The 14,778-nt window shown below is 45.4% G+C and overlaps 1 long non-coding RNA gene across 1 annotated transcript in view; it reads left to right on the forward strand.

Annotated features, from left to right (window-relative positions):
• The window catches only part of LOC112651943 (uncharacterized), a 30,990-nt gene extending 17,481 nt beyond the window's left edge, over window positions 1-13,509 (forward strand). Inside the window, exons 4-7 of the long non-coding RNA XR_007410030.1 lie at window positions 3,274-3,369; window positions 7,007-7,119; window positions 8,972-9,083; window positions 9,813-13,509. This is a non-coding gene — a long non-coding RNA (uncharacterized LOC112651943). The remainder of the gene's footprint in view (window positions 1-3,273; window positions 3,370-7,006; window positions 7,120-8,971; window positions 9,084-9,812) is intronic.
• Window positions 13,510-14,778: the final 1,269 nt, after the last annotated feature.

Consider the following 14,778-nt stretch of genomic DNA (forward strand, 5'->3'; position numbering starts at 1 on the left):
AAACACACATAACATTTGCTTTAAGGTACAGGCGGGGGTATTTTGTCCCGCGCTTAGGAGAAACAAAAACTCACTCTATTTGGGAATAGGGTAATTGAATACAGATGGGAGGAGGTAAATGAAAGAATTTAGCAAATATCTCAGTGGAATAGCTAATGGGAATGAGACAGAATAGGAAATTAAAAATTATTCGAAGCAGATGGACCATTCTTTGAGTTTTTAAAAATTTATTAGGGCCGCGAAAAAATGTGTCTGTTTATTTTCTACGGCCATGAAATTAATGACTTGGTGAGTTTTGCTTGTGCAATTTTATGACTGCCATGTCATCTGTCATAATTTGGGGACTGTTTGATATGGATTTATGAATGTCCCCACCCCCCTCCCCCTCCCTGATTTATTGGTGTGGGTCACACGTGAATTAGGTTGTCCCCTATAGAAGGCGCGAGACCAATGGCAGCATAAGCCCGCAGGCCCTGGGCGGGGGACCTTGGGAGATTCTCAGCCCCGAGGTGAGGGGCAAAGCTGAGGAGGGTCATTTCGGGGCTGTGGGAAAGGGGCAGGCCTGACCTAGCTGAACTTCCTCTGTGCGGGGGTGGGGTGGGGGGTGGGGTGGGGGGGGTGAGCCCAGCCTGATTCCTGGGGAGACGAGGTGTTGGGGAAGGAGCTCCTTGCAACCTGCTGGAAGCTCAAAGCCAGCCCAGGCTGCTAGTGCTTGGCGGGACCAGGGTGGGGGCTGTTGCTGCAGCCTCAACCTGGCCAGGTAAGGGCCATCTGGCTCCCTTTCCCTTCAGCCCCTGTAGTGGGGCTCATCTGCCCCCAGACCTGAAGCTCAGGGAAGCAGAAAGTTCACCTTGACTGGGAATTTGTTTGTGCCTGGCCAGGTGCTCAAGTGCCTTCTGTGGGTGGTGGTGAACGCAGGGCTTTACAACCAGCACACTTGAACCAGCTCTGCCCTGATTCATCCTAGCTGTGTGGTTTGGGGCTGGCCAGTACCCTCTCTGAACCTCAGTTTCTTCCTCTGTAAAGTAGGAATACAGATGTCTAACATTAGGGACGTTTTGAGGATCAAAGGAGATAATGTGACACCGCTGGCACAGAGCAAAGTAAGTGTTAGCTAATATTATTCTTAACAATCCTTCTATCAGCATCTTAAGATGGATATTATTATTTCTACCTGACAGATGGGGGAGACTGAGGCTCAGAGAGGTTAAGTGATTTGCCTGAAGTCACACAGTTAAAGTGATGGACCTGGGCCTTCTGCACAGATTTGTTCTTTCCTCTAGAACTCTGAGCCCATCCTCCGATCTCAGGGTGATAGATTCATGACCATGTTCTCTGGTTCCTCTAACTGGGCCTGGCCTGATTCCCTACCTGGCCAGTGGTGGTGGTGGTGAGGGGTCAATCACAAATGCGGTCCTGGTGACCAGTCCCTTCTGATGCTTGGGTTCCCTGTGGGGACGAAGAGCCTCTTATTGACCCCATTGCTGGGCACCCATCCAGGTGTGGGTGACAGGTGTCCTGCCTCAGGACATTCCAAATCCCCTACCTGCCCGGGACCAAGCGCCTGAGGACACTGGGGAAAGGGCTGGCTGTGGGTGGAGCCCAAGGTCCTCCTCAGGCCAGGGAGTTCTCTGGGTTCTTCTCTGTAGCCCCACCCATTCTGAGAAATCCAGCCCCTGTGGGCCACTCTCAGTGCCTCCAAATTAGTAACAATAACTCCTATTTACTGAGTCCCTATGGTGGTCCCACTCCTGTGCAATGTGTTCATGCAACCCACCATTTATCCTTCCATTGGTTAAGTTTTGTTGAGGGAACAGACATACATGGTCTTTGTCTTCACTGAACTTATATTCTCGTGAGGAGGACAGGTAGTCAATAAACACTTTACTAAAAAAAAAAAAATAAATAAATAAAATAAACACTTTACTCTTTAAAGCCTTAATTAGTGGGGGAAGGGGTCTTTAACTGGGCGATGGGCATTAAGGAGGCCACGTGATGTGATAAGCACTGGGTTTTATACTATATGTTGGGAAATTGAATTTAAATTAAAAAAATAAACACTTCACTCTCTAATGCCTTAAGTAGTATTATGGGCTTTGAAGAAAATTAAAGCAGGATAAAGGATAGAGAGGGAGGGAGGTGTTGGGTGGGAGGACTGTCCCTTTTAGATAGTCTGGTCAAGGAAGTCCTCTCTGGCAAGGCAACATTGCGAGCTGAGACCTATAGGCAGTGGGCCACGCATATGGCTCTCTGGAGAAAGAGCTTTCAAATATAGGGAACAACAAGTGCAAAGGCCGTGGGGTGGGAGGATTGTTGGCAAATCCAAGGAATAGCAAGCAGGCTCAAGCAGAATTAATGAGGAGGAGAATAAATTTAAAGGACATTATCTGACTTGATTTTTACCATTACTGGTGAGGACACTGAGGCTTGGAGAGGTCAGGTCGCTTTGCCAAGGTCATGCAGCAGAGAAAGCTTACAGCCCTGGGTCCATTTGGATTTTTCCCACTCTACCACACTCCTTCTCTGAATATTATAATTGGGAGACATAGAGTGAGACCAAGGGTCTAGCAGTAGGGCAAGGGCTGGAGAAGACTCCAAGGCTCCCCCAGTGCAGGAGGCCCAGGGTGGCCCCAGCTGTAGGGATTCTTTAAGGCCAGGATGCTGGGCTCTGACAGGGCAAGATGGATGAGAGCTCTAGGCTTAGTACCCAGCCGAGTTTCCTGAATGGTTTCATCCAGATGGTCTCTGGGAGGATAAAGTTTAAGAAGATTGATTCCTTGGGAAGGAAGGACAGGAAGGAGAAAGGGCTCCTGGCTGGCCTGCCCACAGTGGAAACGTCTCTTGCCCTCAAATAAAGGAAACGACTGCTTTGAAAGGTGTGACTGCCCAGGCTTAGTGCCCTGCGTGATTTGCAGGCCTCAGGAGTGAGATGGGAGGACAGGAAAGGGGTGCTGAGGGCGCAGGACATTCCCGCCTGGGAGGAAGGTAGAGGGGAGCAGCCTCCAGCCCCGTGGGCAGGGGCACCTGCAGCCCCTCCTGGCGAGGAGCCCACTCTCGTCTCCTCCGCCCAGCCAGGATTTCTCCATCTCCTGCTTCTTCATCTCTGGATGACCTACTGGTTCCTGTCGAGCCCTCTGCTCATACTGAGTGGTTCCTCGATGGGTGGAGGACCATCGTTCTGTGGTGGGGTGGCCAGCGAGGCGGCACTCTGTGTGCGTGTGTGTCTGTGCGTGTGTGTAATGTAAATGATACGTGGGACTTGTATCATTGCAGGAAAACTGGCAGAAAGGCAGATGCCTCCTGGGAGAGAAAGGACAAGACTCCACTTCTTCCTGTGTAGGATTTGAAGGTATTAAGAACTTTTGGAAGGTGAGCATGATAAGGACCCAGTGGCAATGTGCTGACATTGACTGTGGTGATGGTCGCACAGTTCTGTGACTACACCAAAACCCACCGAGCTGTACATTTTAAATGGGTGAATTGTATGATGTGTGAACTGTATTTCGATGAAGCAGTTCCTTACACTACAACAAAGGGACCCAGTGGCAGGGAAGGTTATTGGGGTCCCTGAGATAAAATTGCTTGGGATTGTGGGCTTGGGACCAGTGGGTGGGCTGGTGGAAAGGGAGGTGGCTGTGGGTGGGGTGGAGAAGGCAGCCAAAACCAAATTCTTCCTTAGGCCCATCATCTTAGTTTGTGCCTTGGGATTGTATGTGTGGTGAATTATTGAAGAATATTTCTATTTTTAGAAAATCTCAAACAGATAAAGATACCAAAGGGGTCTTTATGAAGATGTCAAACAGGAATTTTCATATCCAACAGAAAGAGAAGAGTACAAGGAACCCCAACAATTATCAGTGCATGGCCATTTCCTTCCATCCACCTTCCCGCATACTTCTGTCCTTTGCAGATTATATTGAAGGAAATCCCGCACATCACATCATTCCTCTGATAATACCATTATTACACCTAGAAGAATAGTAACTCCTTAAGATCATCAAATATCTGGTCATTATCTGAATTTCCAAATATCTCATTAATGTCATACTTAAAAAAAAAAATCTAGGTTGTCAGAGTCAGGATCTAAATAAGGTCTGCACAATTGTGGTTAGTTGATTAAGTCTTTTTCAATCCAAAAGGGCCTTGTCTGTTTTTAAATTTTTTCCCTGAAGTTGATTTGTTGAGGAAACTAGAATGTTGTTCAGAAGAGTTTCTCATACTCTGAATTTTCTAAGTGTGTATTGCAAACCTCCTCTGGACTCTAAATGTCCTATAAATTGGAAGTTGGATCTAGAGGTTTGATCAGATTTAGGGGTTTTGTTTGTTTTGTTTTAGTTTTTTTTTTTTTCTTCTGTTTTTGGCAAGGCTACTCTGTGGTGGCATATTCGTCCAACAGGAGACACATAATGTCTGGTCGTCTCTTTATGATACTCAATACCTAGATCCATAAATTCACAAGGGGCTGCAAAAACTATCATTCCTTCTTCCTTTGCTAGCAAAGAGAAAGTTCTCTTCACCTACCATTTGGTTACTGAGTATAGTTGATAGAAGAAAAAGAGCATAAAGTCTGGGTTTGTCCTTTTATTTATGAGTCTTCAAAAGAACAAGTTAGTTTCCTATTATCTTCCTGGGTTTGTTTGCTTTTAGTATCATTATGAACTTATAGATGTAAACATATTGATGCATTTCAAGCCCATTGCAGTTAGGTTTATTATTAATGCCTTACTTGTCCCATCTTTGTTCAAGGGGGGCACTTCAGGTGGCTCCGGAGTCCTTTTGACACTACCCTTGTGGTCTTTGGAGTGTCCTTGCTAACGGGTATAACATGGCTCATCTTACACATTTTCTGCCTCAGAACTGGGATCTGCCATTTTCTGTGGCTGAATAAATCTAGGTCCATCTGGGGGGAGGGCCATTCTCTCTCACACTTTGGCCTGGGCACTGTATGACCCAAAAAGCTAGACCCAGTTTCATTGCTGTGGACAGAGCAAGTAGCAGTGGACTTGGCATAAATAGCATTTCCCCTGAGAAAGCCCTCCCTGCTCCCCCAGACCACAACAGCAACTCCCCTTTCTTCCTTTCTTGTTTTACTTGTTTTTCTAACAGTCAACATTATTAGTTGCAAACAATAAAAGCTGTCTCTGGTAACTTAAATGATTAAAAAAAAAGATTTATTTAGGGGTGCCTGGGTGGCTCAGTCGTTTGAGTGTCTGCCTTTAGCTGGGGTCAGGATCCCACAGACCTGGGATCCGCCCGAAGTCAGACTCCCTGCTCAGTGGGGAATCTGCTTCTCCCTCTGCCCCTCCTCCTCGCTTGTGCTCTCTCTCCATTTCTCTCCCACTCTCTCAAATAAATACATTTAAAAAAACAGATTTATTTATTTACTTGTCTGAGAGAGAAAGGGAGAGCACAAGTGGTGGGGTGGGGGTGGGGATGGGAGAGAGAATCTCAGGCAGACTCTCAACTGAGCATGGAACCCAACTCAGGACTTAATGCCACAAGCCTGAGATCATGACCTGAGCTGAAATCAAGAGTTGGAGGCTTAGCCCACTGAGCCACCCAAGTGCCCCTAAATGATTTTTTTAAAAAAGTATTTATTAGGATATTTGTTTGGCCACATTGGCAAACAAAGATGGTTTATTTCTTGTAAAAATACAAGGTGATGGGCAGTTGGGGAAGGGAGGCTGCAGGGTGGCTCTGCTCCTCAAAGTGGTCCAAGGACCCGGGTTCCTTCTGTCTTGTGGCTCCGCATCCTCCAGGGCAGTGCTGCCCAGCGGAGCTTCTGGTGATGACGAGAGCTTGCTCAGTGTAGCCCCCGGCCACGTGTGTCGGCTGAGCACGTGAAGGTGGCCAGAGTGAGTGAGGAACCCAGTTTTTAATCTTATTTGATTTTAGTTAACGTAAATAGGCCCACGTGGCTAAAGGCTCCAGCGTCCAACAGCGCACCCCCAGGCTGCTGTCCTCACCCGCCCGGCGGAAGGAGACTCCGGGTCCTCCTGGGAGATTCCCGGAAGGGGCGGGGAAACGGGAGGGCGAGCCGCTCCCTTCTCAGGACACACATCACTTCCTCTCACATCCCATTGGTTGGGGCTTAGAGGACCACGCCCAGCTGCAAGGGAGTCTGGGAAATGAAGTCTCTAGTTGGAGAGCCGCATCTTCAGCTGATGCTCGGTAGTGGCTGCTACTAAAAGGAAGAAGGGAGAGACTAGATATTGGGGGACAGTGAGAGATATGGAAACTGGGTAGCTCTAGACTATTGCTCGGAGTCAGGAGGTGAGGAAGGCAGAGGACCAGGCTTTGGGGCCTCCAAAGCAGACAAGAAACAAAATTCGGGCAGCCCCGGTAGCACAGCGGTTTAGCGCCGCCTGCAGCCTGGGGTGTGATACTGGAGACCCAGGATGGAGTCCCACGTCGGGCTTCCTGCATGGAGCCTGCTTCTCCCTCTGCCTGTGTCTCTGCCCCTCTCTCTCTCTGTCTCTCTCATGAATAAATAAATAAAATCTTTAAGAAAAGAAAGAAAGAAACTCAAAATTCTCCCTACAACACTGATCCCGAGTCTTACTCACCATGCGTCCCTGGCAATGAGTGTTTGGGACACAACTGTTCATGTTGTCAGCCAAATATTTTTTTTTTTTAAGATCTTAAAATTTTATTTATGATAGGTAGAGAGTGAGAAGCAGAGACACAGGCAGAGGGACAAGCAGGCTCCAGGCCAGGAGCCCAACGCGGGACTCAATCCCAGGACTCCAGGATCACGCCCTGGGCCAAAGGCAGGCGCTAAACGGCAGAGCCATCCAGGGATCCCCTGTCAGCCCAAATCTTAAAGCAGGATCCTGAGTTCTACAACTAACTGCATGCTCTTTTCATTACTTAATCCTCAAAAAAGTCTAGGAGGAAAAAAAAAAAAAAAGTCTAGGAGGAAGGAACTCTTACTGTTCTCCTGACAATCTTGGTCTTCGTCTTTGCCTCACGGCTGTGTCCGTGTCTTCTCTCTTGTCTCTCTCAGATCTCCCTCTGCCTCTCTGAGGACACTTGTCATCGAATTTAGGATCCACCTAGATAATACAGGACAAGCTCCTCCGGAGATCCTCTGCTTACTCACACCTTTTGCCATAGAAGGTAACTTACTTGCAGGTCGGGATAGGACATAGGCATATCCTTTTGAGGGTGACCCTATATCCCACTACAGCCCAATTCCCATAGCTGGAAAGTGAGTCCCTGGATTGTACAATTCCAGGGACACAATGTTTAACATAGTGGGCCCTGCTGGTAACAGGCCAGGCTGATTCCAAAGCCCCCTATTGGGGTTTAGCCTCTGAAGGGTTGAGAGTTCTAGCAGTTCAGGAACAGAGGGCAGTGGTTAGCCAGCATGAACACAGGAGGCTGGACTTGAGAGGTTCACATTCTGGGTGAACTGCTCAGCTCCAAACCATAGGTTTCTTTTTGGTCTTTCTCTTCCCCCTTCCTAGGCCCTCCCCTGCCTAGGGGGTGTGCTGTGCCTCTCAGAAGACTTCCTCACATCTGTAAAGTGCTTTATCCTTTATAAAGCAATTTCACATAGTATGAAATTGAGGACTTTTTTTTTTTTTCTAGAATTGGCGCCACTTACTGTTCTTGATTTAAAAAGCAGAGGGGTTGAGTTCCTTTGTCTTCAAGGAAAAACAGTTCCCAGATTAAGTTGATTTTTTTATATGACCCTTGCTTGATTTCTTTTTGGGGTCAGTGGCCTTTGATAGAAGAAAGTACCCGTGATCCTCCAGCCTGAGGAAATGGCAAGAGAAGAGGAGGCTTGAGCAGCCCAAGGCAGGAAGCGGCCGCCTTGAGTAGGGCCTCTCGGCAAAGCCAGGGCTGCGGAGAAGGAAGCTGCCGGAAGGCCTTGCTTGCCAGCCCCCCCCCCCCCCGTGGAGGCTGGGCCCAGGTTCCTAGGGGCTGGGTGCCAGGCTGGGGAAGCGCCGAGGGCGGGCACCTGGCTGCTCATGGCTGCTCTTCCCCCCTTGAGTGCATTGATGCTCATCGACTGCAAAGCTGCTCACCTTTCCACCCTCGGAACCCACGCAGACACACACTTGTGCGCGCGCGCGCACACACACACACACACACACACACACACACAGGTGCCCTTATGAATAATCACTGCTAGCACTTGTCAGGCGCTTACTCTGTACCAGCACCGTTTCATCAAGTGCTTTCTGTCCACCAGTTCATCTGAGTCCTTCCACAACCTATGGGATGGGTAATGTTATTTTTCCATTTAACTGGTATAAAAACCGAGGCTTGGAGAAGCTAAGTAACTTGCCTGAGTTTGGATTTGAACCCAGTCCCTCTGGGGCTGGGTCTGTACTGCCTCATCCAGGCCCCCACTGCTCACCTACACACATGCATGTGAGCACACACACACACATACACACACTGACATGTATCAGCCTTCACATGTACACACAGATCCACTCATGCACATGAGTGCAAACACACGCGCACACACATCTTTTGCTATTCACAATGCTTCCAGACCCGCTTGTGTGCAAATAGACTCTGACACGCACACTTACCCGCCAACCCCGTGTGTGCCGCCCCTCTGGCCTGCCTGCCTTCCCCTCCCGGGGGCCAGTTATCTTCTGAAGCCAATGACTGAGGCCAGGCCGGGCCAGGTGTCAGGGTCAGGATTGGGGCAGGGTGGCTGCTGACAGGGTGATGGAAAGCAGGAAAGTCACAAATAAGCAAACAGCCCCGCCTGGACACAGCCTTGCCGAGCGTTTCCTGAATGTCCAGGGACATGTTTATTTTTCCACGACTGTCCAGAGCCGATCCCAAGTCTTTCCCTTCCCGAATGGCTGTCTTGATGGAGCCATGGCACCGTGGGTCTGGCTCCCTCACGGCTGATGTTTATAAATGTCTCTTCTCTGACAGAGGCCCAGAGGCCCCTGTGGGGTGGGTGCAGTCTACTTTTCAGCCTCGTCTCCCCCCACCCCAGCTCCAGATGCCCTGCTGCCGCCTCTCTGACCCCACACCCTGCAGCCCGTCCTGGCCTCCCTGCTTTTGCTCAAGCTGTCCCCTGCCTGGGATGCCCAAGTCCTGTTCTCCAGGTAAATCCTACTCTCCTTCTTGGATCACACTCAAATGACACCTCCTCCAGGAAGCTGTCTAGGATACTTTCAAGGAATCTTTCTTTCCCTGGCATTAAAAAAAAAAAAAAGTTTAAACATTTTAAATTGTGATTAGATACACATAACATAAAATTGACCATCTTAGCCATTTTTTAAGTGTACACAGTTCAATGGTGTGAAGTACATTCACATCATTGAGTGGCTGTCACCACCGCCCATCCACAGAAGTCTTGGCATCTTGCAAAGTAAAATTTTGTACCCATTAAACAATAACCCCTTATGCCCTCTGCCCCTACTCCTGACAGCCACCCTTCTACCATCTGTCTCTATGAATTTGATCACAATAAGAGGAATTGTGCAATATTTGTCTTTTTTATGTCTGGCTTATTTCACTGTCGTCAGTGTTCATCCTTGTGGTAGCAAATGTCAGAATTTCCTTTCTTTTAAAGACTGAATAATATTCCATTGCACGTTTAGACCACATTTTGTTTATCCATTCATCCATTCATCCATTGGTGGAGGCTTGGACTGCTTCCACCTTTTGGCTATTGTGCATAATGCTGCTGTGGATATGGGGGTACACGTATCTCCTTAGCATTTTGTTCTTTTAACACAGCACTTGTTTGTCTATTCATCTGTGGATGGATATTTGGGTTGTTTCCAGTTTGGGGCTTTTACAAATAAAGCTGCTAAAACATTTTTCTACAGGTCTTCACACGGATCTATGCTTTCATTTCTTCTGGGCACATATCTGGCAACAAGGTGGATGATAAGCCAGGGGTATGTTAACTTTCTGAAGAGGCTGTCAAACTGTTTCCCAAAGTGATCGAACCCTGTTACACTCCTAGCAGCCGTGCATGAAATTTCCAGTTCTCCCCCATCCTTACCAACACTTGGTATGGTCAGTCTTTTAGATTTCAACGGTTTATTCTAGTAGGTGTGCAGCAGTATCCTAATGTGGCTCTAATTTGCATTTCCCTATTGACTATTGTTTGCCATATATATTCTTTGGGAAAGTGGCTGCTCAAATATTGTGCTCAATATTGTGCTCAAATATTTTTATATTGAGTTGTTTGTTTTCTCATTTTTGAATTTTGAGAGTTCTTCATGTTTTCGAGACGTAAGTCCTCTCCCAGTTGTGTGATTTGTACAAATTCCTCCGAATGTATGACTTGTCTTTTCATTCTTTTAGCATTGTCTTTTGAAGCATAGAAAACTTTAATTTTGATCAAGTCCAATTTACTATTTTTTCCCTGTATGTATCCTGTGTTTGATGTCATACCTAAGAAATTTTTGCTTGACTCAAGGTACAAAGATTTCTAGAAATTTCCAGTTTTAGGTTTTACATGATAAGTCTATGATCCATTTTGATCTAACACTTTGTATATAGTATGAGGTATAGCTTGAATTACTTTTTCTGTTTTTACATGCACATGTCCAACTGTTTCAGCACCATTTGTTGAAAAGACTAGCTTTCTTCACTGAATTGGCTTTGCATCTTTGTTGAAAATTTATTGTCCACATATGTGTGGGTCTCTTTCTGTTCCATTATCTGTTTGTCTGTCTTGATGCCAGTTCCATACTATCTTGCTAACTGCAGTTTTCTAACAGGTCCTGAGATCAAGTAGTGCTAGACTTCTTCCTTTGTTCCTTTTCAAAGTTGTTTTGGCTATTATACATTTTTTTTGTATTTCCATATGAATTTTAGAATCAGCTTAAAATTTGTCAGTTTCTGCCAAGAGCTCGCTGAGATTTTGATTAGGATTGCTTTGATACTGTACATGAATTTGGGGAGAAGTGACCTCCTGTCTCCTGACCTCTGAACCTGGTATATCTCTCCACTTATTTAGGTCTTCTTTATTTTCTTTCAGTAACAGTTTGTAGTTTTCAGTACATAAGTCTTACACATCTTTTGTCAGATTTATCCCTAAAAAGTTCATAGTTTTGATGGTATTATATGATTTTTAGAAACATTTAAGGCTTTATTGAGGTATAATTTTTTTTTTAATTCTTCCTTCCAGGGATCCTGCCACTTTTTCAGTCAGTGAATTTTTCTTTTTCTTTTTTTTTTAATTTTTTATTTATTTATTTATGATAGTCACACAGAGAGAGAGAGAGGCAGAGACATAGGCAGAGGGAGAAGCAGGCTCCATGCACCGGGAGCCCGACGTGGGATTCGATCCCGGGTTTCCAGGACTGCGCCCTGGGCCAAAGGCAGGCGCTAAACCGCTGCGCCACACAGGGATCCCCTTTATTGAGGTATAATTGACAAAATTGTAAGATATTGATTTATTTATTTAAAAGATTATTTATTTATTTATTTATTTATTTATTTATTTATTTATTTTAGAGAGTGTGTGTATATGTGAGAGAGGAGGAGAGAGAGAGAGAGTGTGTTTGTGTGTGTGTGTGTGTGTGTGTATGAAAGAGAGTGTGAGCTTGGGGGTGGGGAGCAGAGGGAGAGAGATAAGCAGACTCCGCACTGAGCAAGGAGCCCTATGCAGGCTCAATCCCACAACCTGGAAATCATAACAAGAGCTGAAACCAAGAGTCTGATGCTTTAACCAACTGAGCCACCCAGGTGCCCCCCAAATTGTAAAATATTTAAAGTGGACATCACAGCAATCTGATACACATATACACTGTGGAAGGAGTACCCACCCCTCCATGTAGTTAATTGACATCCATCACTTCATGCATTCTTTTTTTGTTTTTTTTTTTTTTTTTTGGGTAAGGGTTCAATCTCTAAGCTGTTAGCAAATGTCAGTTATGCAATACAGTGTTATCAACCATAGTCACCATGTTTTACATTAGATCCTCAGACATTGTTCATCTTATAACTTTCTGTAGTGCCATTTATCAGGTCAAGGATATTTCCTTCTATTTCTAGTTTCTGAGAATTTCCATCATGCATGGGTGCTGGATTTTGTCAAGTTCCTGTTCTTGTATTGAGTGAGATAATCAATTGGCTTTTATCACCTTCATTCTATTAATATGGTATATCATATTTTTAAAAAAATTTTATTTATTTATGATAGTCACATACACAGAGAGAGAGAGAGGCAGAGACACAGGCAGAGGGAGAAACAGGCTCCATGCACCGGGAGCCCGACTTGGGATTAGATCCCGGGTCTCCAGGATCGCGCCCTGGGACAAAGGCAGGCGCCAAACCGCTGCGCCACCCAGGGATCCCTGGTATATCGGATTAATGGAGTTTTGGATATTATTATTATTATTTTAAAGATTTTATTTACTTACTCATGAGAGATGGAGAGAGAGAGAGAGAGAAAGAGAGAGAGAGAGAGAGAGGAGAGAGGCAGAGACACAGGCAGAGGGAGGAGCAGGCTCCATGCAGGGAGCCCGACGTGGGACTCGATCCCGGGTCTCCAGGATGACGCCCTGGGCGGAAGGCGGCGCGAAACCACTGAGCCACCCGGGCTGCCTGAGTTTTGGATATTAAATCCATCTTGGATCCCTGGGATAAACTCACCTGGTCAAAATGTATTTTTTTACATATTGTTAGGGTCAATTTACTAAAATGTTGTTCAGAATTTTTTTTTTCAGAATTTTTATATCAAAGGATATGGGTTAACAGTTTTTTAGTAGCATGTCTAGTTTTGGTAAAGTAATGTGAGCCTCATAGAATGAGTTCAGGAGTATTCTATCCTCTTCAACTTTCTGGAAGAGTGTGTAGCGTTGATGTTATTTCTAACTTAAATGTTTGACAGAATTTACCAGTAAAATCATCTGAGACGAGGAAGGTTTATGACTGTCAATTTGATTTCTATAAGAGATATAGGAATTTTCAGGATATCTATTTCTTCTTGAGTGAGCTTTAGTAGTAGTTTGCTAAAAAATTGTGGCCATTATTTCCTCTTTGTTTCTCTTTTCCTTTGGGGATTCACACTGTGCATGTGTGTGTGCTAATATAATATAATATAATATAATATAATATAATATAATACAATATAATTGTATAATTATATATGAGGTTGCTTGAGGTATCCTACAGTTATCTGATGAGGTGGTGAATTTTACTTTTCTAGAAGTTGATATGGGTCTTTTTTGTATCTTCCATTTCTCTACTTAACATGTTTGCTGTCTCCTCCAGCTTTTGGAAATATGGATACGGTTACAATGACTGCTTTAATGTTCTTGTCCACTAATTGTAATGTCTGTGTCAGTTCTGGGTTTTTATTGATTGATTTTTCTCCCCTTTATGAGTTGCATTTTCTTACTTCTTTACATGGGTGGTAATTTTTGATGAATGCCAGACATTTCGGATTTTACTTTGTCGAGTACTTTATATTTTTATAAATCTTTCTGAGCTTTGTTCTGGTTGCCATTAAGTTACTTGAAACAGTTTGATACTTTTGGGTTTTGCCTTTAAAATGTGTTAGTGGAACCAGAGTAGTGTTTTCCTAGGGCTAATTTTGCAAGACCTTTCTAAAGTACTCTACCCAATGCCCAGTGAAAAATGAGGGTTTCCAGTTTGGCTGGAAACAGGAAATATTCTTGGCCCTCTAATCTTTCCTGACCATTCTTCCAGTGGGCTTGGGTAGCATCCTCATACACCGTGTCCTGGCCAGTACTTTGCTGAGTATTTAAGGGAGAACTGCACATCTCTGAGGTTGTCTGTGCAGCTCTTTCCTCTCCAGGAATCTATCCTGCAAATGCCAGATAACCTTGGTTTCCTCAGAGATCATCTTAGCTCCATCTCCTTAATTCATCTCCTTGACTAAGCTCTGCCTGGGATTCTTCTTCCCTTTGCTGCATCCTAGAAACATTCAAAGCAATACGTTGGGAGAAGTCTATGACTTTTGGTTTCCCATCTTTTTTGCTTCATTTTCAGTGTCTCAAAGGTGGTCTCATATATTTTGTACCATGTTTTAGTTATTTCAGGTGGGAGAATAAATCCCATCCCTGTTACTCCATCTTGGCTGGAAGTGAAAAGTGCTCAGTGCTCTTTTGCTTTCAGAATAGTGCCATTAAACTGGGAGACTATTCTGGAAGACACTGAGGTGGGTTATGGGATTGGCTGGAAGAGAAGTGAGTTTATATGACAGGATATGTATCTCTGCACCCATAGCTGTATATCTATCATCCCTGATTACACATTTGTCTATATGTCTGTCCACAAGGCTGAATTCATTCTACTGGAGTTGGGAAGCTGTCTGTGGCTGCCCCCCAGGACAGGGTTCTTCCTTCTGCTGCTCAGGTGAAATTCCAGGCTGCTCATTTCATCATTCTGCCAAATTTCTGGATGTCTCATGCCAGAGTTCATTGGGTCTGGGCTGGCCTGTGTACAGGCTGCAGATGAGCCAAGCAGGCATTTGCCTTATGTAGTTCTGATTGGGAGGAGAGGATGGGAGCAGAATGGCTTTTCTGTTTTGAGTTGGCAGGGGCTGATCTGAGGGCCCTCCCTCTCCTTTCCCTTCCCACAGGCCCCAGGCTGACCATTCTGTGATTCCTAGCTTGCATGCTCATCTCTCCGGGCCTAGCAGGGCTCTGGTTGTTGCCATCAGCCCAACCTAGGTCTCAGAGAAAAACACCTAGTGTTCTGTACAATGGATTTTTCCATTGGTTTCCAGGAGAATGAATGACATCATACTTTCAGGAGGGCCAGCCTTTATCAGAGCTTTTTCTTTTTTGCTCTTGCTCCCCACCTATCCCA

Source organism: Canis lupus, chromosome 4, assembly GCF_003254725.2.
Source record: "Canis lupus dingo isolate Sandy chromosome 4, ASM325472v2, whole genome shotgun sequence".
Taxonomy (NCBI): Eukaryota; Metazoa; Chordata; class Mammalia; order Carnivora; family Canidae; genus Canis; species Canis lupus.